Consider the following 24,813-nt stretch of genomic DNA (forward strand, 5'->3'; position numbering starts at 1 on the left):
AGACTTTCCTAGTATAAACCTTCGAAGGAATGTTCCTCATCTATCTTTTGTATCTCTCATTAACTTCCTCCATTTTAGTTGAGCGTTGGTTTTTTTGTGTGTTTTTCATGTTCGTGTGTTTGCTTTTTTGTGCATGTATCTGTTTGAATGAGGGTGGTTATGGGAATCCTCTAATTCCCCATCCAGTTCATCTGGCTATTTCTTAGATCGTTCACTTACTTAGTTCTTATTTAGGAAGATTGGATGTTGTGGTTCTATATGGTCCATTTAGTCTTTCCGCTGCCTGAGGGAGGGAGTGCTGGCAGATTGGGCAGTAATTATTGGGAACGTATTCCCTGTATTCATTGTGTTTTCTGCTTCAGGATGGACAACCAACCACTTTGGTAAGAAGCAAAGTCAAGAGAGACCTAGGGACTTCTTATTTGCTGGGCAGATTAATTATCTATTGCTGCATAATAAATTACTTATAAACTGCGACTTAAAACATTTATTATCCAATAGTTTGTGTAGGTCAAGAACCTGGGTATGGGGTGCCTGGGTGGCTTAGGTCGTGATCTCAGGGTCCTGGGATCAAGTCCCACTCAGGCTCCCTGTGGGGAGCCTGCTTCTTCCTCTGCCTATGTCTCTGCTTCTCTCTGTATGTCTCTCATGAATAAAAAAATAAATAAGATCTTTAAAAAAAGAACAAAAAGAACCTGGGTGTGGCTTAGCTGGGTCCTGTACTTAAGAGTCTCTCACTAGGCTGCCATCACAGGGTTGGCCGGGGCTATAGTTGCCTCAAGACTCCAGCGGGACCTGCTTCCAAGCTCACTCATGAGGTCGTCGGCAAGATTCTGTTCCTCACAGGCTGTTGTTCTGAGGGCCTTTCCGTTACTTGCCCTGTAAGCCTCTCCCGAGGGCAGCTCAGTGTGACAGCTTGCTTCATCAGTGCAAGCAAGAGAGGAGTCAGTGCAGCAAGATCAAGGTCACCATCTTTAATAAGTGATCTCGGAAATGCTACTTCATCGCTTTGGCCTGTTGTTCTTTAGGAGCAAGTCAACAGGTCCAGCCCACACAGGAGCAGAGAGGATTACAGGACGGCCTGAGTACCAGGAGCCGGACCGTCATCGGGAATCCTTTAGAAGCCAGCTACCATGGTGGGTTGACACTGTTTTCTCATACTTGCTTCTATCTTTATTCACCTCAGATCCCTTTCTGTCAGGAATAGGGTCAGTGGAGAAAGCATGGTGACGTGTGGTCTTTTGGGCTCTCCTCACTCCCCACACTGCTATGGTGGAAGAACGAGCTCACCAAAATGTGTTAGATCCCTCCTGATGCCTGCCTGCCACGTGGGAGGAGCAGTGGTGCGACCCTTAAGAATTGGCATCCACTCACTTTGCACCACACTGCATTCCTGCCTTGCAGGGGGGAGTTGTGTCTCAAACCTGCTCCTCCTCTGACAGTTTGGTCCAGATGAACAACATGTAACATCTACACTGTATCATAGCCTTGGAACATTTATTCTGTGCTAGACGCTCTGCATGGATTTTCACATCTGATTCCCCCAGGCTTCTGCAGTGAAGTACAATCATTTGTTGCCATTTTTTTAAATAAGATTTTATTTATTTATTCATGAGAGACAGAGAGAGAGAGAGAGACAGAGAGAGAGAGACACAGGCAGAGGGAGAAGCAGGCTCCATGCCGGAAGCCTGACGTGGGACTCGATCCTGGGTCTCCAGGATCACGCCCTGGGCGGAAGGCGGCGCTAAACCGAGCCACCAGGGCTGCCCCTATTTGTTGCCATTTTAAAGCACTAAAGAAAACCTAGGCTTGGAAAGATCACATAACTTGGCTGCGTTCCCACAGCTATGGGTGGAAGATTGGGAATGTTAAGTGTGTAACCACAATACAAAGTTTCAAATGCTCTCAGGCAAACTCATTGTTTGGGGTTTGGTTTCAGAGAGAGGGTGCTTTAGGTTACTTTGTTTTCGTCCAAATTCATTTTGTGAACTTGCCTCATTAGTGATTACAAAGTTGGATTCAGATTCAACCCTTTTCTGGCAAGCACCATCCTAGGCAGTTTTCCCTTCTTGTTCTCCTGAGATAAAGATTTAATTATGCCCAATTTACAGATGAAGAAATTGAGACCCAGAGGTCACACAGCCCACAAGGGGCAGAACAAGGGAACCAGCTCATTGTACCTTCCTGCAATGGGTTTCTCCTCATTTTGCTGTTTTGTCCACTTAATGCCTTTTTACTTTAGGCCTATCCCTTCAAATATGCTTCTCTAATGGCTCTCTTGTGGCCTTATGTTCAAATCCACAATCCTTAGTAGACCCAGAAGACCTAATAGAATCATTCTCTTCAGCCTCATTTGGTGTCTCTCTATCCCTAGTTCTTTGCACTGCAGCATATTAGAAGATGGGTTTTTGGGAGGATCCTACATACATTGTATTTTTCCCTACCCACACTCAGAAACAATTTTTTTTAAAGATTTTATTTATTTATTCATGGAGGTAAATTTAAAAAAAAAATTTTTTTAAAAAGGGATCCCTGGGTGGTGCAGCGGTTTGGCGCCTGCCTTTGGCCCAGGGTGCGATCCTGGAGACCCGGGATCGAATCCCACATCGGGCTCCCGGTGCATGGAGCCTGCTTCTCCCTCTGCCTGTGTCTCTGCCTCTCTCTCTCTCTCTCTCTCTCTCTCTCTTTCTCTCTCTCTGTGACTATCATAAATAAATAAAAATTTTAAAAAAATTATTTATTCATGGAGGGACACACACAGAGAGAGAGAGAGAGAGAGAGAGAGACAGGCAGAGGGAGAAGCAGGCTCCATGGAGGGAGCCCAATGTGGGACTCGATCCCGGGTCTCCAGGATCACGCCCTGGGCTGAAGGCGGCGGTAAACCACTGAGCCACCTGGGGTTCCCAAGAAACAATTCAAAAACAAACAAACCCCAAAACAAAAAAGTCAGCAGATAAGAAAACCAAAATAGATTGGAGGACATAGCTCAGTGTTTGAGTCAAAATCCACCTGCTAACTCCCAGTCCCCAATCTTGACCTTGGACCAGCCCACAAAGGGAAAGGTGGCCCGTGGAAGCCAGACACTGCCTCTCACTTATCCCAGTAGAGAGAGAAAAAGGAAAAACCAAATCCTGAGATCCAGCGCCTATGCTAGATTGGATCTACCCAGTCAAGAAATGCTGACCAATGTCGGTGCCCCACTGTGATGATGAGTACTGTGGCTCAGTTCTCCAACCTCCAGCCCACCCTCAAAGGCACCTTCCTGACTGCAGAGGTCAGAAGGCTAAAAATGTAGTCACAGACTCCTTTGTAGCTAGGGGTCTAGTTGGAAATAGGTGCAAATTTGATGGTGGCCCCTTTTTTATTTTTGTTGTTGTTGCCAACAGGTTGGGGTGTAGAAACATGAGATTGTTCTGCAGCAGCCATCCAGCACTCATTCTTGGAACATATCAACAGGCTCTTGTGGCAGTTTCTTGACTAAGGTCTCCAGGCCTCTGACTGGCAACTATGGAGGTCTGTGTTCAGGCAATAGTCCAGTGGAGGGCTTAAAGGTAGTAGCCCCACTCATGGGCCATTTCTCCTGGCTTCTTGGAGTGACCCTGGAGGCCTTATCCTAGAGCCAATTCTTCCCCTCCTCTCAGTCTTTCCAATGATGTAAGCACAGAAACCTGGTAAATCCTTTCCTACCCAAAGCATCTAGAGAGCTTTTTCTTTCTTGCACCAAACTTGAATGATACTGTAGTGCCAGAGCCTGACAATTAGCTTTTTAGATCATTGACACAAGTGCCTGCCATTAACTAAGCCTTTGATTGCCAAGGCATCCATCTTAAAATCGTTCATGTCCAATAAACACACTGCCAGCTACACACATAGATAGAGAGCCAGGCTGCCCCATCCATGAAGTTCCCCTTTTAGAGAGCCCGGGGTGACCTATATAACTGGCCACGTGAGTGTCCCTGCCTTTCCCTTCCTGGGCTCTAATTCTGCTCTTATGTTTTATTTTTAAAGTTATTCTTTTTCTTTTTCTCATGGAGATATAATGGATACACAACACGGTGTAAGTCTTAGGCATAGGATGCTGTTGACTTGCTACACTTACGTATTGTAGCATGCTTACAGCACAACGGGACCCAGCACCTCTGTCATGTCACAGAATTTTTTGAGTGTGTGATGAAAACAGTTACGATCTAGTTTCTTAGCAACTTTGAACTTTATAGTACAATTGATTGTAATTGCTATGCAGTGCATTAGATCTCCAGAACTTGTTTACCCGCTCTTATGTTTTAAATTCACCGATAAAGAGTGAACTCGTGAAACCTAGGTCCCCACACTCAACTCAGAAAAGGCAGAGTCCCGGGTCTGCTGCTCTCTATCCTTGATCTCAGGGTGTGGCCTTCAGGCTGTCATGCCCCCTCTGGGGCTTGTGAGTAATAAACCTCGTTTTGTTCAAGTTCCCTGAAGCTTATTGGGATGTGCATCTTGCAGTCCAGCCTCTGGGTTGACGCCAGTGGGAGGAGGGGAGGCGCACAGCAGTAGTAGGGGCCCAGGTGAGTGCTCCCAGGCATTCCTGGCTGGTGCTATCACATTACTGTCTATAGGCTGAGACTAACACAAAACAGATACCCACCAAATAACTCACCCTTCCTCACTGTGGAGGATTAAGGGCCAGAGGCCAAGAGTCTTTAGGGAAGACTTAAAACCAGAAATAAGGAAGAGGCATTTCTCCTCCCTACTCCAACAGCCAGCCCTGGACTGGTCACGTGCCCTTCTCGATGAGATATGTCCTGCTTCTCCCCACCTGGCTACTTCCTTACTTACCTTTCAGGTCTTGGCATAAACAAGACCCCCTCCCAGAAGCCTTCTCTGATCCCCCACATGAGGTTGAGAGTTCCCCTCCTAGCACCCTACCCATACTCTAACCCTCAGGCTCCTTGTGATGATGTCCTCATGTCCCTGGTGCAGGGAGGGTGTTCAGTGTTCATTAGATGGCTGGCTGGCTGGCTGGCATTCCGGGGTGAGGACGGAGGAAGGACACGATGGACCTCTTCCAGATTGGGAAGTGTGGCCCTCGAGCTTCATTCTTGGCTCATTGGAGTTTGCTCTGTTGCAGGCTCCTACCTACCTCATTTACTTTGGTGGGATTTCAACACTTAATGATGACACCCACTTTTTGTCTCATCTGTTTATGAAAATTTGCCACATTTCCTCCTTTCAGAAACTTGGCCTCCTTATTTGTGCCGCCCTTTTTCCAAGTGTTTTGGCAGATGAGGTTTGCCATAGTCGGATCTTTGGGAGTAGTGTCTTCAGTGACTGCAAGAAGGGCATTTCTCACAAGGAACTGTGCTGTGACTTAGAGCTGCCTGTTGTGAGGTTGGACTTTATGGAAGTCCATATCCATGCAGTGGTATTGATTATCAAGCAGGTTGTAGGTTGAGTGTACCAAAGCCTTCTTTGCTGCAAAATGGATTTGTCTTATATCTTAGAGGACTTCAACTACCTGGACGAGCCCTCTCTGACTTCACCTCCACGTTGTCCCCAGATTAATAAGACTCTCTGTCATCTGGTAAAGCTTCTGATGTAGGACTGTCCCTGGAATCACCATTATCTTTTTCCTCTACCAGGCAATAGAGCTCTTCAAGGGAACAGAAAAGTGTCTGACTCATCTCTATATCCCAAGCACCTGGCCCACATCCTGACAGGTAAAGAGGACTTGATAAATATTAGCTGAACTGAAATTGTGGGCATCATGTTGGAAGCATAGAGCCTACCTAAGAAATGGAGAAGGCTGCCTTTACAAGAAAGTCTATCTCCCCTTTCACCCATCTCTCACCACACTCTGAGACCTTTCGTGGACTCCTGCCAGGTGCTCCTTCTTTGAATGATCTGGAGAGCTCTGTCTGGTTGACCTGTAGCATGACCTGATGTGGGAAACAAAGGCAGAAGGAAATGTAGATAAAATTAAATGTCCTTATAACCTGTAGCCAGTTGACAAATACTTGAGGCAGGCAGAGTATAAAGTTCCTCCAGGAAACTCTCAACCCTTTTAATGTTAATACTTTGCTAGAGGGGAAAACAACCTTAGCTTGACAAGAGCCAGGCCTCCAGTACCTTGTAATAGTCTTCTTTACCATATGAACATCCTTTTGGAACTTCCCTTTGTCTTTACATCCCACAGCCCCAAAGTATATAATCAGTTGCTCCTCAAAATCCTAAAGCAGCAGCTCCTTTCTGCCCACGAGTTCTATCCCCATGCTTTAATAAAACCACCTTTTTGTACCAAAGACATCTCAAGAATTCTTTCCTGGCTGTTGGCTCCGGACTCCAACAATATTCCAAATCTAACTGGGAACCAAACTTGGGTTGCACTGTTTCATTACCTCAGGGTCTTGATGAGGAGTTTCTTAATATGTCTGGTCTTGGAGATACATAGGATTCTGATCAGGTCATCAGCAGACACTTTGGTTTCATTAAGTGAAACAAGTTTTCATAAGATCCTTTTTTCTTAAAAATGTGTGACCTTGAAATAATTTTTGAAAAAAAAATGTGCCTTTCCTACCTTATCATCTTAAAATTTGCATTTCTGACTACTATACCATGTGAACAACTATCATTTACTGAGCACCTGCTGTGTATGAAATGCTGGGCATTCATACATGCCTCATTTGTCTTATTTATTCTTTACACTGACCTCATGAAATGGACATCTTAAAAAAATCATCCTATTTATGAGGAAATCAGTTTAGAAAGATTAAGTATAAGCTCTTCTAGTTTTGATCCCTAAGGAAATTTAATTTTGATATGTTTTTAAACGTCATGAATTTCTATTTTATGCCTGTTTAGTGGGCAGAATTGAATAGTATTGCATAGAAAACTTTCCAGTGATTGGAGCTTCCAGACTGGTGAAGAAATCAACGTGCTGAACAGGTGACATACACAGAGGATATGGAAGCTCCGTGCACCTCACCCTGCCCCCATACCCCACCCTATGTATTCCTTCCATTTGGCTGTTCCTGAGTTACATCCTTTCTAATAAACCAGTAATAGTAAATAAAATAATAACCACAATATCTTTCCAGGTACTTATGTAAATTTTATAGTTCCCATTTTCTGGACTCAGAGTTAATTCCATGAAATTGATTTTTTTTAAAAGATTTTATTTATTTATTTATTCATGACAGAGAGAGAGAGAGAGAGAGAGAGAGAGACCCAGAGACACAGGCAGAGGGAGAAGCAGGCTCCATGCAGGGAGCCTGACGTGGGATTGATCCCGGGCCTCCAGGATCACGCCCTGGGCTTAAGCAGGAGCTAAACCACTGGGCCACCGGGGCTGCCCCATGAAATTGATTTGTAATGGTTGATGTCATTCATCTTTATGTTTATGTTAGCCTCTCTTTACATTTACTGCCACAAGCATTCTTTATCTACAACAAGATAATATTTTGAAATGCTAATACTTGTGATTTTTTTCTCTGTCTTACTGAGTGTATGGCCCTTCACCAAATTATCCGGGGACATCTAAAATGCCTGGAGAGGGGCACCTGGCAGGCTCAGTCCAAGGAGTATGCAACTCTCAATCTCTGGGTTGTGAGTTCAAGCCCTACAATGGGCATGGAGTCTACTTGGAAGGAAGGAAGGAAGGAAGGAAGGAAGGAAGGAAGGAAGGAAGGAAGGGAGGGAGGGAGGCCTGGCGCTATTAGAACAATGCAAATAGAGGCACCTGGTTGGCTCTTGGTAGAGCATGCAACTCTTGATCTTGGGGTCATGTAGGGGTGTAGAGATTACTTTAAAAAAATTAGGAACCATAGCTTTTGATTTGCAATATAAAATAAAAGGTATTTGAGAAAAAAAGGCCCTGCAAGGAAAGGGTGGAGAATGTGTGCCTTACACACAGATGGTATCAAAGATCTACAAAAGTGGAGCCTAATTAAAGTGATGAGGATAGATCCAAGGATAGAGATTGAGGTTAGTAAAACTCTGGCAATAGGGAACTCAACTCATCTTGAGTTTCTGCAGAGGTCTGAAATAGAATGGTAAATTTGGGATCAGTGGTGTATAAATGGTGCATTGGTTGCCTGTCCAATATTAATTCTCATTTTCTAATTGAGATGTAGTGGATATAACAATGTGTAAGTTTAAGGTGTGCAACATATTGGCTTGCTACATTGCAATACATTGCAATATGATGACTAGAGTACATTAGCTAACAGCTCTTTCATGTCACATAATTATCATTTCTTTTTCATGGGGAAAACGATTAAGATCTAATCTCTTAGCAACTTTGAAGCTTATAGTATGGTTGACTATTATCACTATACTGTGTATTCAATCTCCAGAACTTATTTACTAGTTGCAAGTTTGTAACCTTAAACATCTCCCCAGTTCTCCCATCTCCCAGTCCCCGGTAACCACCATTCTACTCTCTGGTTTTATGAGTTTTATGAGTTCTTAAAATTCCACATGTAACTGATTTCATATGGTATTTCCCTTTCCCTGTCTGACTTACTAGCTCACTTAGCATGGTACTCTCAAGGTCCATCCATGTTGTAAATGGCTGGATTTCCTTCTTTCTTATGGCTGAATAATATTCCACTGCATATATGTAAATTCTCTTCATTCTGTCAGTCTCAAATTTGTTCAGAGTGAAGTGTGCCTCATTGAAGATACCTTCTCTGACTCCCTGGCTGCTAGGAATGGCCAGCTTTGCCCAATGGGAGGGAAGGAGAAGTAGGTGGATAGTTTACCAGCATACTTTATACAAAGGGATAGATGAGACTTGAGTGCAGTTTTGTCTTTTCCCCATCTGCCCCAAATATAAACTTGCTAGAGGCAGAGCATCCATCTTTCTTAAGGCAAAAAAGAGCATGCAAGTGCAAGCTACGTGTGAGGATGGTGGAGAAGAACAGGAGAGGGACAATGATGACATTGTAGAGCTACTGTGCCAGTCCCAGATCAGGTAGTCTTACTAGAAAAATAAGCCCCTCTTTGGTTAAGTTATAGTATAATGACTTTTTCTGTTGCATGTAGGCAAATGCTACCCTGCTACTGATGACTGCTGAACCCAGGGGGCCTTTTTGGAATTGCCCAGGGAGAGTCTAGACTGTGAGGAGAGAGGGAGGCCTAGTGAGAATCCTATGGGAACTTGAAACATGTAACAACCTGACAGAGGAGGCAGACTTACAAGAGAACTTGGAGAAGTAGGAAGAAACCTGAAATCAGTGTTGAGCAAGGAGTGCTTGGAAGTAAGCGTCTCCAAGACCAGGAAGCAGAGAGGTTAAAAGAATCATCTCATAGACAAATTACCTGGATTCAGTCCTGGCTCAGGTCACTGCTACCCAGGTGATCTGTGTCTCAACCTCCTCTTCTGTAAAATAGGGATAATAATAATAATAACCGGGATGCCAAGCTAGCTCAGTCTATAGAGCATGAGACTCTTGACCTTGGGGTTGTAAATTTGAGCTCCACGTTGGGTATAGAGATTACCTAAAGAAATATATTTTTAAAAAAGAATGAAAAGGTATATTGTAAGGTTATTGTGATGGTTAAGTGTGAAGGGCATACAGTAAACCCTCAGTGAGCATCAGCTGCTATCATTGTTAATCATTCCACAGAAGAGGAAGGTGTTTTAGTTTTAGTTTTTGTTTTTGTTTTGGTAAAGGCTAATCCCTCGAGAAGCCTGCAAATGGTGTTATCCTCCACAGAATTAATAAACATTAGTCATCAGATGGGCCTAATGAAAGGCCGTTCCCTCTGGGGTGGTACTGAGTTCCTCCTCTGAGTCTGGCTGGCTCATCCCGTGATGGTACACTGGCACAACATTTTCCATTTATAGAGGTATTCAGAAGCATTTGTTGAACCCCTTCCATGTGCAGGAACCATGTCGGATGATGGTGGGATGCAGAAATGTACGATACAGTGTGTGCATGTGTGCATGGGTGGGAGGACCCTCCTGGACACCAACAGCAGCCACAACCTTTTTTCTGCCGGGGTTGAACCAGGACAGATGTGACCCTCAAGAGACACCTCAGGAAACCTGAAGAGGAGGCTAATTTGGCATAAGGCAGAGCCAAGAAATGGAGAGCAATAGAGTCCCAACGTAATGATATATTTGAACCCTGTATCAAATAATATTTGAAGGGAGAAGTATTCTCCAAATTTTTCCTGTGGAATCCAATGAATTCCTTAAACCATTTTGAATTATATTTTCCTTCACTTGCAACTGAAACAGCCCTAAATGATACAAGTGGTACCTAATTCATATTTGCCTCCTGCCTTAAATTTCACTGCTTTGTTCAAAGCTGTTAATGCTTAATTAAATGAACTGTTGGCTTTGCCTAGCCAGCCAGTTTCAGAAACTGGAGTAAATCCTAGGTACTATTTTTTACAAAATTATATTATGGAAAATTTCAAGCAAATACGATAGTAGAGATGATAGTATAATGAGCCACCATGTTCCCATCACTCTGTTTGGACAATGATCAACTCATGGGCAAACTTTTTTTACCTATTCTACATTCCACCACCCTCTCCAAAATGGATTATTATTGTTTATTTTTTGAGAGAGAGCTAGAGAGAGCACACGATTGGGGTGAGAAGGGCAGAGGGAGAGAGAATCTTAAGCAGGCTCCATGCCGAGCATGGAGCTCAATACTTGATGCTGAGATCATGACCTGAGCTGAAGTCAAAAGTTGGATGCTTAACTGACTGTGCCCCCTCCTAGGCACCCCCCAATGGATTATTTTTAAAGTATATCCCGTGCTTTATTTTATTTGATCAGTGTGCATGGGTCACAGGACATCACTCTAATTGCCAAGGAGCAGATGTAGTGGAGGTCTAACACCCTTGAGACCCCAGGACTTCTCCAGCAGAGGATTTCCCTTGATGCTGGCAAGTTGGAACGGTGACTTCCCATTACAAGTGGTGTTAACAATGATGCTGGGATGCCTGGGTGGCTCAGGGGTTGAGTGCCTCCCTGCCTTTAGCCCAGGGCGAGATCCTGGAGTCCTGGGATCAAGTCCTGCATCTGCTCCCTGCATGGAACCTGACGTGGGACTCAATCCTGGGTCTCCAGGATCATGCCCTGGGCTGAAGGCGGTGCTAAACCACTGAGCCACCGGGGCTGCCCTGTAAACCTAATTTTTAACAGAGGTATAGTAGTTCATTAAGAACATATTCCATAGTTGATGTGCCCATTCCCTCACATTTTGGTATTCTAATTCCATTTTGTTTGTGTGTGTGTGTGTGTGTGTGTGCAGTTATAAATAACCATGTGATTAATAATGGTTTTGTTTAAAACTTTTTCTGTATTTAGAAGTATTTAATTACTATGAACTATCAAAAGCAAAATTACTGGTCAAATAATATGAATATTGGGATCCCTGGGTGGCGCAGCGGTTTAGCGCCTGCCTTTGGCCCAGGGCGTGATCCTGGAGACCCGGGATCGAATCCCATGTCGGGCTCCCGGTGCATGGAGCCTGCTTCTCCCTCTGCCTGTGTCTCTGCCTCTCTCTCTCTCTCTCACTGTGTGCCTATCATAAATAAAAAATTAAAAAAAAATTAAAAAAAAAACAAATAATATGAATATTATAGAGTGGGGCATTTCTTTCTTTTTTTTAAAGATTTTATTTATTTGACAGAGAGAGTGAGAGAGCACAGCAGAGAGTGGCAGAGGGAGGAAAAGCAGGCTCCCCCGCTAAGCAGGGAGCCCAGTACAGGGCTTGATCCCAGGACCCTGGGATCATGACCCAAGCCAAAGGCAGACACTCAACCGACTAAGCCACCCAGGTGCCCAAGTGGGGCATTTCTTTCTTTCTTTCTTTCTTTCTTTCTTTCTTTTTCTTTCTTTCTTTCTTTCTTTCTTTCTTTCTTTCTTTCTTTCTTTCTTTCTTTCTTTCTTTTCTTTCTTCTTTCTTTTTTTTTTTTTAAGATTTTATCTATTCATTCATGAAAGACACACACAGAGAGAGAGGCAGAGACATAGGCAGAGGGAGAAGCAGGCTCCATGCAGGGAGCCCGATGTGGGACTCAATCCTGGGGTCACAACCTGAGCCAAAGGCAGATACTCAACCACTGAGCCACCCAGGCATCCCTCTAATACTGATTTTACACCATCTTGTATTGTTCTATAATAATCTCAAGAGCCATTCTAATTTTTTCAAGATAAATTGATAAACACTGATGAATTTTAAGAATATAAGCCCTAGAGTATATGACAAAGAAATAGGATTTTTAACTGGGTACACTGCTGTCTAGAAAAAAGAACTACATTTGCCAGCCTCCCTTGTAGCGCAGCACAACCATGTGACCAAGGTTTGGCCAATGAAATAGAAGCAGAAATATTCTCCTGTTGATGGCTCAAAACCTTTCCCATTAGGTCTTTTTTGCCCTCTTTCCCCCCTTTTTTCATTTTAGTGGCTAGAAAGTGCATGACAGCTTTTGGGGTAATGAGCATAAGGACCAAAGCACAGGCATAGTTGGGAGAAAAGCTGGAAGAAACCAGGGTCTCTGAGGACTCTGAAGTACAGAGCCACCATTCCACTTTTCCACCACTTCCCTCTCTTCATGGGAAAGAAAGAAAGTTCTATTTTAAGCCCTTGGTAGTTTGGGTTTCCTACCACATATGGCCAAACCTAATTCTTTTTTTTTTTTTAAGATTTTATTTATTTATTCATGAGAGACACACAGAGAGAGGCAGAGACAGAGGCAGAGGGAGAAGCAGGGTCCCTGCAGGGAACGATGTGGGACTTGATCCCAGGACCCAAGATCACACCGTGAGCCGAAGGCAGATAGATGCTCAACCGCTGAGCCATCTGCTAAACCTAATTCTAATACAGTGTGGTTTTAGAAGCTAGGAGTGGCATTGCTACACTCCATTTCATAAGCCCAGAGACATTGGGAATTATTGCCATGGGAAGCATTTCAAATGTATTTTCAGACCATATCATTAGGTTTAGCTTCTTAAAGTATTCCTGGTCCCAACACAAAATCTAGTGTCAGCAAGCAGGTAATTCCAAGTTAAACTGTGAGATTCACGACGTCCAATTTCTAATATAGTTGCCTTGAATATAAGGGAAAAGAAAGGACTTGGGACAGGGTAATCTTCTCCCAGTTTATCTTGTTTCCAGAGATTACCATCCCCACTCCAAGAACTATTAAAAGGCCCTCTTGAGAGAACTGCAACCAAAAATAAAGTGGCATTTGGCATCTTTCTGGGAACACATTTAACTCTGCTCCTAGAAGAATAACCTGTTTTAATTTGCTAAAAAGCTCAAGTCAAATCATGTTTTCATCTGGGCTGGGAAAAGGAAAACCACTGACAAAATATTTTAAAACAACAATGCCAATCTAAAAAGCAAAATGCCAAGTTCAAATAAGGTTATGCTAGAATGTACTTCGGTTACAGTAAATCAAGTCTGCTGAAAACACACTTTGGGAGTCAGATCTAAAATATTAGGACTGGGACACCTGGGTGGCTCAGCGGTTGAGCGTCTGCCTTCAGCTCAGGACATGATTCTGGAGTTCTGAGATGGAGTCCCGCATTGGGCTCTGCATGGAGCCTGCTTCTCCTCCCTCTGCCTGTGTCTCTGCCTCTCTCTGTGTCTCTCATGAATAAATAAATAAAATATTTTTTAAAATAAAAAAATAAATAAAATAAAATACATTAGGATTGGGGAATCAGGGTTTTTTTGTTTGTTGTTCCTCGAATAAAAAAAGGATGGTTACTGGGCACCTAGCTGGCTCAATCAGTAAAGCATCCAACTCTTCATATCTCGGTGTTGTGAGTTTGAGCCTCATGTTGGGTGTAGAGATTACTTTTTTAAAAAGTTATTTGTGGGTGTGGTGAAGGGAGGTGCAATATATTGCTGTGATGTTTAGAGGAATCCTAGTGCTTACTCCTTCCTGCCAAAGTTCGAATTGGTCAGCAGTGAAAATCAGGGTCAGACTCAAAAGCAAAGAGCTTCACTCAGATGATTCTCTCCAGAATTAAATAGTAGCATCAAGTTAGCTTAATTTGATGTCCTCTGGTGTGCAGAGCTCACTCTCTTTTCCAAACTCCCTGCATGTTGTCCCCTCTACCAAACCAAGAATGATGGCTCTGGCCAGTTTCTGCAAGATTCCCTCTTCCCACCTAACTCGCTATGGACTGAAGCTAGGTTTGTGCGCAGTCAACTCTCAAGTGAGCCAGAAGAGAGGCTATGCAGCGTGTGATTTTGCACTGGCAACGTGTTAACCTGACCCAGCCATCCTCCTGCCAGTATGCACACCTCTGGACTACTCCAGGCAGTTGCTGCCCATGTGGGGAAAGCAAACAAACAAAGTTAAGTGTTGTTTTAGGCAAAGCCTGACAGAGGTAGCAAATCTGTCTCAAAAGAAATCATGCAGGGGCACCTGGGTGGCTCAGTCAGTTAAGTGTCTGTCTTTGGCTCAGGCCAAGATCCCAAAGTCCCCTCTCCCTCTGCCCCTGTTCTCTCTCTCTCCCTGTCTCTTGCATGTGCTCTCTCCTATAAATAAATAAAATCACACACACACACACGCACACACACAAAAAAAGAAATCGTGCAGTGCATCCCAAAGCCAATATAATGAAAACATTCAACCATCCTCAGCCGTTCTCCTGTTATGATAAATAATTAACTTTCAGCAGGTCAAATTATCTATTCATGTGTGGATTTTAGAAGGTTTCTGGTAAGGACGCCTGGGTGGCTCAGCAGTTGAGCATCTGCCTTCAGCTCAGGGCATGATCCCGGGGTCCCGGGATTGAGTCCCATGTCGGGCTCCCTGCATGGAGCCTGCTTCTCCCTCTGCCTCTGTCTCTGTGTCTCTCATGAATAAATACATAAAATCTTTTTTAAAAAAGGTTTCTGATATTATGTCTTTTTCAGAATAGGTATTTCACCTCTAGGGTAAAGGAGAACCTGGCAATGAAATCTATACTCTCTTGGGGAGCAGGGGAGGGAGAGGTAAGCCTTGCATTTAACTTTAATTGGTGATGAGTTTTAACATTCTATTCCAGTGTGTTCAGCCAGGATAACGGCTCATTATTAACCTGTGCTTTCTGAAAGCCACCTGCCTGCTGCCACAGCACAGGGAAGGGCGCCTTCATTCCTTGCTCACTTTCCCTTTAAGAGTCCTTCGTATTTCAGCTGGTAAAGTTCCAAGTGCCCTCTGGACTAATTGGCACAATGTGAGAATTTTCCAATTTGGAAGAGAAAGAGCCTGTTCTCCAGGGAAGGCTCTTCAAGGTAATTGCTCTCTGAGAGATTCCTGCCACTACCTTTGGCAGCCTTCACCAGAGACAAATCCCTCTTGCTGTTAGGAGGAGCTAGAAACCCACAGATGGAAAAATAAAAGTTTGGGACACACTTGCCAAGACCTTTGAAGCCAATGACCTTTAAAAAGGGAGGAAGTGGAGAAAAGGCCAGTACAGGCAAAGGCAGTTGAACTACCCCCCACCCCCCACCCCACCCCACTCCACACCATGGGCACCATAGCTCTGGCTAGGCTTTTCCAACATCCTCTTTCTAGAGATCTTCATTTCAGTGAAGGCAGTGGGAGGTAGAGGGAGCTCATGCATTAATTAGGATTCTAAGCAGGGGTGAGAACAGCACTTATTTAGAGCAAATCCTTTAACAAATCACCTGGGCTGGATGGAGGATGCAAAGGATGTACTATATAAGAAAATGCAGTGGTTGGGGTACTTGGCTGGCTCAGTTGCTAGAGCGTGGGACTTTCGATCTCAGGGTCCTGAATTCAAGCCCCACATTGGGTGTTGAGCTTACTTAATAAGTTAAAAAAAAAAAAAAAAAAAAGATAGTGGCTACGCCAGACAAGGCTCTTAGAGGAATCTGTGTGAGCCCAGGGGGTGAGGGGGAAAGTGAAAAGCAAAGACACAGAGAAGAGAGAAGTCCTTTCTGGGCTACCATCTGCCACCCCGGACGGCAGGGGATATGTGTGGGGAAAAAGCCAAGGTGGGGATGCCAAACAATTGGGTGGCAGGCTGGAGAGAAGTGCTGAAGAATGAAACTAGAATAATGGTTTTCTGTGAGTGGTGGGCTGTGGGTCCCCTTCCCCAGCTGTGCTTTCAACCTTCATTCAAGTAGATGGTGTTCCCTGTTATGTGTGTGGGCGAGCACAATCTTTCTGGAAACTAAGGAGGCGCTGAGTCCCACAGTCTGTTGACATAAGGTGAGAAAAAGAGAGAGAACGGTGCTGGATGCAGGAGGTAGGAAAGCCCCAGCAGGGCTGTGGCACTTTCGTTCCTCTGTGAGTTCACATCACAGTCCTGGCAAAATGGCAGGAAGGAGATGGCAACCAGAGGTGTTCAGGGGTGGAAAAATGGAGGCCTGGAGCTGAGCTGAGGGGCAGACCCAAGGTGAGGTGGCCGGGCTAAATATGGATTCAGCACTGCCAAACCCCAGAGCTCCCCATCTCCATGATCTGGGTAGTCCTGTCCCTCCTCCTGGACAGCGCTTTGGAACTATTGCAAGTAGCGCCTGAAAGCTGCTGGCCTCTGGTTCTGTTGGGAGGAGCATAGCACAGGCCATAAATGGGTGTGTTTGGGAGCAAGATTCTCTGGGTTCGATTTCTAGCACAGGTATTTACTAGACCTTGGACAAATCATTCTGATTCTCTGCACTTCAGTCTCCTCATCTGTAAAAGCAAGACAAATAACCGTGCCCTCTTTATAGGATTATCAGGGGGGAGTAAATGAAGTCATGTACATATGAATTTTAGCACAAGGTGATAAATATTAGTTGTTATTTTCATGACTTTCTAACAACATAGGACCATGCCATGAATAACATGTTTTGATGCTATCATTTTATCTATCTTTCTGACCCACAGAAAGAATTCAGATGCTAAAGTCCAACAGATTTGTTCCAATCCCAGCTCTGTCCCCTCTAGCTGGGTCACTCTGGTCACGTGACTTAACCTCCCTGTGAAAGGGGTGAAAAACACATCCCCTGCCCTGCAGGGTTGTTGGGAAAATAAACTCCCATGGAAAGTGTCTGGCCACGTCCTGTTCATCTGGTCTGATCATGAAATGGCCCAGTGGCTCCCTTGTCCCACTCTGCATGACTATACATGCATTCTATTTTTTAAAAAATATTTATTTATTTATTCATGAGAGACACACACAGAGAGAGAGGCAGAGACACAGGCAGAGGGAGAAGCAGACCCCATGCAGGGAGCCTGATGCAGGACTCAATCCCAGATCCCAGGGTCACGCCCTGAGCCGAAGGCAGGTGCCCAACCACTGAGCCACCGAGGCATCCCTCCACATGCATTCTAAATGGCTCTGGGGGCTCCTAGACTTTTCAGACTTTTCCCACATTTGGTTAAGTCTGGCTGAGGTTAACCTCACTTGTTGGTAATTGTTCCTCTCTGTTTGTCTGGACATGCCATTAGCCTCAGCTTTGCCAAGCAGGTTGGCTGAAATAGGACTGGGTTAGTTCAGAGGTTCAGGCTGTCTCAAGAAGCACGAGGAAATCTAGACTGGTGGGAAACTCTAAGTCAGACACATTTATTATGAACCGTATGTTTCCCTCTCTTGACCAGCTCTGGGTTGCTGTCCATGTGAGCTGCTCCTCCTCTGCTTCTGGGGACCTCCCCAGAGGCTGTCACTGAATGCTACCATCTGTACTCTTTACTCCTTGTAAACAAGGATGCCAAGCCCCCATTACTGCCCCTCCGGAAGGCCTGATTTCCCTCAGGGTGTGCATGGGGACCAAGATGTTCTATTTGGCTGTTGTAAGAGTGACCACAGAGAGCTGAAGGACTTGGGAACATATATGTCCCTATATATGTGGTTAAGATGCATTACAATTGCCCTAGAAGCATGTATCTGGGGGTTAATGGTGGCTGTCTGTAAATTTAAATGAGAGATGACACAGTTTTATCCTTTTCTTAAATCTGTATTTAAATATAATCTTTTATACAATGAAAACATATGGCTTTTGCAATTGGGGGAAAATGACTGTTAAGGACAAAATAGGCATACTTAGCTGGGAAATCCATTCGAAAGGTGTTTACTAAACCTATGGTATGGCCAGCCCCGGGCTTAGCACTGATTGAGCAAAAAGGATAAGGAAGACTCATGCACTCAAAGAAGCTGCAATGAACTGAGGAAAGCCTTCAATAAATAAACAAGTATGTCATGGCAAATTGGGATGCATGCAACAAAGGAAATGGCCTGGCTGCTGCAGTTGACAGTGGGAGGAGGCTGTGGGTGATGGAACCTACTTTTTTTTTTTTTTTAGATTTTATTTATTTATTCATGAGAGGCACACAGAAAGAGGCAGAGACATAGGCAGAGGGAGAAGCAGACTCCATGCAGGGAGCCTGATGCAGGACACCATCCCAGACTCCAGGATCACGCCCTGAGCCAAAGGCAGATGCTCAACCACTGAGCCACCCACGCGTCCCTGGAACCTACTTCAGAAGGTGGTTAGTAGGTGCCATGGAGATTCAGAACTGAAGGCAGAGAAGGAGTGTGCAATGCAAAGAGTAGGTGGAGAGGAGTTCCAGACACAGGAAGTGCCTGTGGGATGGTCCTATAGGAGGAGCAAAGTTGGCACTCCAGCGTGTTTGGGGAGTGGAGGTAGTATTGCAGAGGGGCAGAGGCCAGCTCATGCAAAGCCTCTAAGCCTTGGCAATGATTTTGCTCTTTATTCCAAATGCAAGAGGAATCCATTTAGGAGGTTCTTGAAAGAGAAGAAAGAGGCCAGAGCAGCGTCAATGGAGCCAGATAGAGGTGCTTGGGTTTAGGGCATTTTGAAGGGAAAACAAAAAGACAAAACATGCTATTGGATCAAAGGTGGGAATGAGAGAGAGGGAGGTGCCATAGATGGCTTCCTGTTTTCTGGCTTGGAATTATCTACCAAAGTGAAGCAGATTGTGGGAGGAATAGGTTTGGGCATGTTAAATTTCAGATGTCTGGGTTTATTAAAAAGGTGGCATTTAGAGGTGACTCAGTCCTTCGATGTGATGAAGTCCAATGCAAACAAGAGAAACAATTCACTAAATTGCTTTGGCACAACTTAACAGCTTTATAAAGGTTTAGTTCCCTGTTTACAGAACTATTAAGGATGTTAAAATGTCATGGATAATGTTCAGTTGTACTTTATTTCATTTTATGGGTGATAATATGTGCTATGGGGGCATTTGGTAGTTTTCATAAGGGTAATGGGTATAATCCTCATGAATGTCAAAGATCTACTATAGAGGGCAGCCTGGGTGGCTCAGCGGTTTAGTGCTGCCTTTGGTCCAGGGTGTGATCCTGGAGTCCCGGGATCGAGTCCCACGTTGGGCTCCCTGCATGGAGCCTGCTTCTCCCTCTGCCTGTGTCTCTGCCTTTCTCTCTCTGTATCTTTAATAAATAAATAAATAAAATCTTTAAAAAAGAAAAAACAGGATCTACCATATAGATACACTACACAGTATCTTGAACTGATTTCCAATACAACTTTATGGAAAATGTTAAGTGGCTAGTTGGTGTGTGTTCTGTGGATATGCAATAGTTATCCTTTATTTAGCACTTACTATGTGCTCCACATTCTGTTATATACTCTATAAATATTTCACCTGAGCTCCACATTATTTATCATCCATTTTATTTATTTATTTATTTATTTATTTATTTCCATATCATTATCTTTAATGTCCAAAGTTTATAATATAAGGGCCAGGGCTTTCTCCCCAACTCAAGTTTATAAATTTTTGATTGGCTTGTGAGGCCAATAGGGATACTTTTTATTGTCTAATTTGGTTTTTGGGAAGACTTTATTCAGGTGCTCAATGGTCATCTGATCAAATGGAATTATGTTCTTCATCTTCTCGAGCTCTTTTTTATATTCTTCAATCCTGGCCTTTGAAAGAGACAAAAACTCAGCACAGCTTTTCATGTCTTCTTTTTCCTCAGCATCCACCTGGACAGTGTATTTATCCTCTGGCACAAGAAGGAGTTATCAGGACATTAAACTTCTTCTCAAAGTCATCTACCAAGCCAGCCTTTGCCACATTGGCCTTACAGTAAGCCCAGTCAATAGCAGGTGGTTTCTCAGGAAGAGTAGCCAACCTGGAGGTAAGTATCTCATTCCAGGATTTCAGGGAGTTGGCAATGGCCTTCTGGTTTCAGGGTATGATCTCCCCAAAAGCTACCCAGTCAATGGTTTTTAGAGCAAGTTTTCACCCGGCCATCTTGAGATCCTTCACTGACCCCAGCAGCCCACAGTCCACAGCCTATCATCCATTTTACATGTGAGAAGAAAAAGCTCAGAAAGGTTAAGTAACTTGCCCAGAGTCACAGAGCTAGGAGGGGGTGGAGTTTGTATCAGACCCAGGTCTGAGCTGACCAGAAAGTTCAGATTTCTATGAAGCAGGTATTGCCCTTGGTTACAGAATGGGTAAAAGAGGGATTGAGGCCAAAGTGGGATTGAGAATGAGAGAGGTTTATTGGGGAGTGACACCCACAGATGGGCAAGATGCAGTACAGACCAGACAAAATCTCTGCCAGCCCAGCATAGAGCTCTGAAGCAAAGACTGCCCATTCAAGGGGGCCTGCATTGGGCAGAGATGGGTGGACCCTTGTACCACTACTTCAGCTCACCCATCAGCTGGGGAGAGCATGCCATGATCTCAGGTTGAAAACTGGTCTGGCCCCTCAAGGCTGTCAGTGAACTGCACTCCTTGCATCGGGCATTTAAGATCTCCTTAAATGGAGATCTGAGCAGTGCATCTCCTCATCTGTCACATGCTCTAAAAATTGCCAGTGCTCCTTTCATCCAAGAGAAGGGTGTGCATGAGTTATCTATTGCTGTATAACAAATTGCCCCCAAATGTAGAAGCTTAAAATAGCAAGTATTTGTTATCTTACAGTTTCTGTGCATCAGGAGTCCAGGCATGGCTTAGGTGGGAGCCTCTGGCTGAAGGTCTAGTGTGAGGTTGTTGTCAAGCTGTAGTTGGGGTCACCATCTCACCTGAAGGATCAACTGGAAGGGTAATAGGCTTCTGAGCTCACATGCATGTTTTTTGGCAGGCCATGGGCCCCCATCACTTTGGCCTCTCCACAGGACTACCTCATGACATAGCAGCTGACTTCCTCCAGGATAAGCAGCCCAAGAGGCAGTGAGAAAGAGGACCCACAGTAGAAGTCATGGCTTTCTATAACCTCCTCTTGGATGTGACATCCCATCATTTCTACCACATTCTGTTTTGTTAGAATTGAGTTAGTAAGTCCAGGCCATACTCAAGGAAGATACAAGTACAAGAATACCAGGAGTTGGGGATCACTGGCAGCCCTTTCAGAGGCTGCCTCCCATAGCATATTCAAATAAATAACACTAATGGGGGATGCCTGGCTGGCTCAGTTGATGGAGCATGGGACTTTGATCTCAGGGTCTGAGTTCAAGCCCCATGTTGGGTGTAGAGCTTACTTAAAAGAAAAAAAAAGCAAAAAACAATAATGACAATAGTAATAAGTTTACCCACCATGTGTTGAACATTTGCTATGAATTAGAGGTGGTACTAGGTCCTCACCATATCACCTCATCCTTACTCCTTTATTTTTATTTATTTGTTTGTTTGTTTAGATTTTATTTATTTATTCATGAGAGACACAGAGAGAGGTAGAGATATAGGCAGAGGGAGATGCTAGCTCTCTGTGGGGAGCCCGATGTAGGACTTAATCCCAGGACTCCGGAATCATGCCCTAAGCAAAAGGCAGATGCTCAACCACTGAGCCACCCAGGCATCCCTATTTTATTTATTTTTAAGTAGGCTCCAAGCACAACATGGGACTTGACCTCACCACTCTGAGATTAAGAGTCACATGCTCTACCAACTAAAGCAGCCAGGGGCCCCCTACTCTGTTATTCACTTAGGATTCATCAGCTAGCAGGCGCTGAACTGCTGAAAACAGAAAGACAAATGAAGTACACTTCCTGTTCTTGAGGTGGTCATGTCCAGAGGCATAATTTATTCAATTTTACAAGGGAGAAAAAGAGGAGCCACACTGTTGGTAAGTAAGTGGCTGAGCTAGGAGGCTGAAGCTGGTCCGTGTGACATCAGGGCCACTAATATTTGTGAAGATCACATACTCCTGAATTCACAAGCTTAAAAACATCGTTAGTCCAAGAACAATTTTAAGGATGAAACAAGTCACAAAGAATATTTATATGAACTTCAGAAACAGAAGCTTGTTTAGTGGTGGGGTTGTTTAGACACACTGAATGGAAAAGTAAAAAATGATTTCCACAAATTAGGGTGGTGGCCATCTCTGAAGGGAGGAAGGGAACGTGGAGGGGTGGGTGTACAAAGGGCCTCTGAAGAGCTGAGTACTCTTCTGGCTCTGGTGGTGGCTGTCCAATTTATCATGATACATGTAGCTGTACATATGCTCTGTTTACTCCTCTGTATGTATGACATAGTTTACAATAAATAAAACTCCAGTAAAAAACAATTGTGTCATGAGGGATGTTATTGGCCTGGTGCAGGCACTTGTGATGGCAGGTAAAGAGCTCTCTTCTTCAGACACACAAGGGGCATAAAGGTCTTTTTGCCTTCTGCAAATGTCCGACACAGGTGCACCTGCAGCCTGGCTCACCACTACAGTAACATGCATTATACCCAAAATAAATTGTGAGGAGGACAGTGCTTCATCTTCATCAAGTGAGATCATCTTGCCATTTAAGCCAACATGTCCAAGCATTCCCAAAAGGACTGCTAAAGAATGAGACCCTAGTCATGTTTTAACAGTAGCCACTAGGAGCTTTCCACAGCAAAGAGCAACTCTGTACAAAAGTGTGAGGGAAAGCTTACTCCCTGGGTACTTCCAATTAATGACGTTTTAATTTATTCTCTTTCTGAGCCTGTCAAAAAAACAGAGTGGGGGCAGGGCACCTGGTTAGCTCAGTCAGAAGAGCATGCAACACTTGATCTTGGAGTTGTGATTTTGAGCCCTACATTGGACATAGAGATTACTTAAACAAACAAACACACTTAAAAAAAAAAAAAAGCAGAGGGGACTTTTGGGTTGGATTTAAGTTTGAGACTCTGGAGCTAGACCAGTTGGATATACACAAGAGGAACTTGGAGGTCAATCTCTGTCCATGAAGAGGGTGGGGAAGAAGAGGGGGACTGGGAGGAGATATCCTTTCTCCTTTGGGGATTTTGAGCTCTTTCTATCCAGTCCCACCTTGGTCAAGATGGAACTTAGCTTTCTGAATTACCAGCCCTCTAGATGTTTCCTGGGCTCATGACAGTGTTCCATATATAGATGTGGGGGTTGGTTGCCTGCACTGAAGGCAGGGTCACATGGAGCTGAGGGCCTAGAAGAGCGTGTGTTCTGTATCAATGTGTATGTGTGTGTTGGGGAGAAGGTGTAGGATTGCCAGATAAACACCTGCTAAATTTAAATTTCAGATAAACAATAAATAACTTTTTAGTATCAGTATGTCCCATGTAACACCTAGGTGTTCTTTTTTTTTTTTTTTTTTTTTTTACACCTAGGTGTTCTTAAGCATTATTCATTGCCGATCTGAAATTCAAATTCAACTATCCAACTCAATATCCTGTATTTTTATTTTTATTTTTAAAAAAAAATTTTAAAAGTTATTTATTATAGTCACACACACACACACACACACACACACAGACACACACAGAGGCAGAGACCTAGGCAGAGGGAGAAGCAGGCTCCATGCACCGGGAGCCCGACGTGGGATTCGATCCTGGGTCTCCAGGATCACGCCCTGGGCCAAAGGCAGGCGCTAAACCGCTGCATCACCCAGGGATCCCAATATCCTGTATTTTTATTTCCTAAAGCTGACAACCTGAGGAGAAGGCATTCAGCATCTTCCAGGTGTAGGCAAGCTGCTCCTGAGCACTGTGCAGCTAGCAGTGGATACTGCTTCCTTGCTCTGCTCATGATCCTTACCTGTCTCCCCTTTCCCAGCTTTTGGAGGCTTCAACCTAGTGTGCAGGTTATGCATCTGCTCTGTACTGGATGTGTAATAATGTTAAGGAACATTTGTTAATTATGCTGTGTGATCATGGTATTGTGGTTATGCTGGTTTTTTTTTAAAGGAGATCTTATGTGTTAGAGATGTATCCTAAAATATTTATTAAACATAAAATATCTCTAAACAAACTGATATCTAACATTTGCTTCAAAATAATATAAGGGGGGATGTATATTGAAAAAAGGGAAGATCATGGTGATCTGGAACTAGCAGCAGAAGGAGAAAGAGACTGTAAAGGGACACAAGAGAATTTGGGGGATGATAGAAATGTTCAGTATTTTGATTATGGCAGTGGTTTCAAGGGTGTATATATCTGTTAAATCTCATCAAACTGTAGACTAAAATGTATGCAGTTTATTGTAAATGAATTTTACCTTAATAAAGAAATAACCTCAGGGATGCCCGGGTGGCTCAGCGGTTTAGCACCTGCCTTCAGCCCAGGGCATGATCCTGGAGATCCGGGATCGAGTCCCACATCAGGCTCCCTGTGTGGAGCCTGCTTCTCCCTGTGCCTATGTCTCTGCCTCTCTGTGTCTCTCATGAATGAATGAATGAATGAGTGAGTGAATAAATAAATAAATAAATAAATAAATCTTTAAAAAATAAAAAAGAAATAAAGAAATAACCTCAATAAAATTACTAGTTGGAAAACTAAGATATGGGAGGGGAAGTGGACAGGGTTATGGGTGAGACAGTGTTGGCCACAAGTTGGTTTCCAGTTGGTGGGTCAGGGGGGTGTTTACACATTGATTTCATTACACTGATTATCTGCTTTTTGAACTATGTACAAAATTTT

General features: G+C 43.9%; 1 long non-coding RNA gene across 1 annotated transcript; it reads left to right on the forward strand.

Annotated features, from left to right (window-relative positions):
- The first annotated feature begins 705 nt into the window (after positions 1–705).
- LOC119876649 lies at positions 706–21,657 on the forward strand. Its single transcript, XR_005364559.1, has 3 exons — positions 706–1,136; positions 5,622–5,699; positions 19,919–21,657. It is a non-coding gene; the product is annotated as an uncharacterized LOC119876649 (long non-coding RNA).
- Positions 21,658–24,813: the final 3,156 nt, after the last annotated feature.

Source organism: Canis lupus, chromosome 9 (assembly GCF_011100685.1).
Source record: "Canis lupus familiaris isolate Mischka breed German Shepherd chromosome 9, alternate assembly UU_Cfam_GSD_1.0, whole genome shotgun sequence".
Classification (NCBI taxonomy): Eukaryota; Metazoa; Chordata; class Mammalia; order Carnivora; family Canidae; genus Canis; species Canis lupus.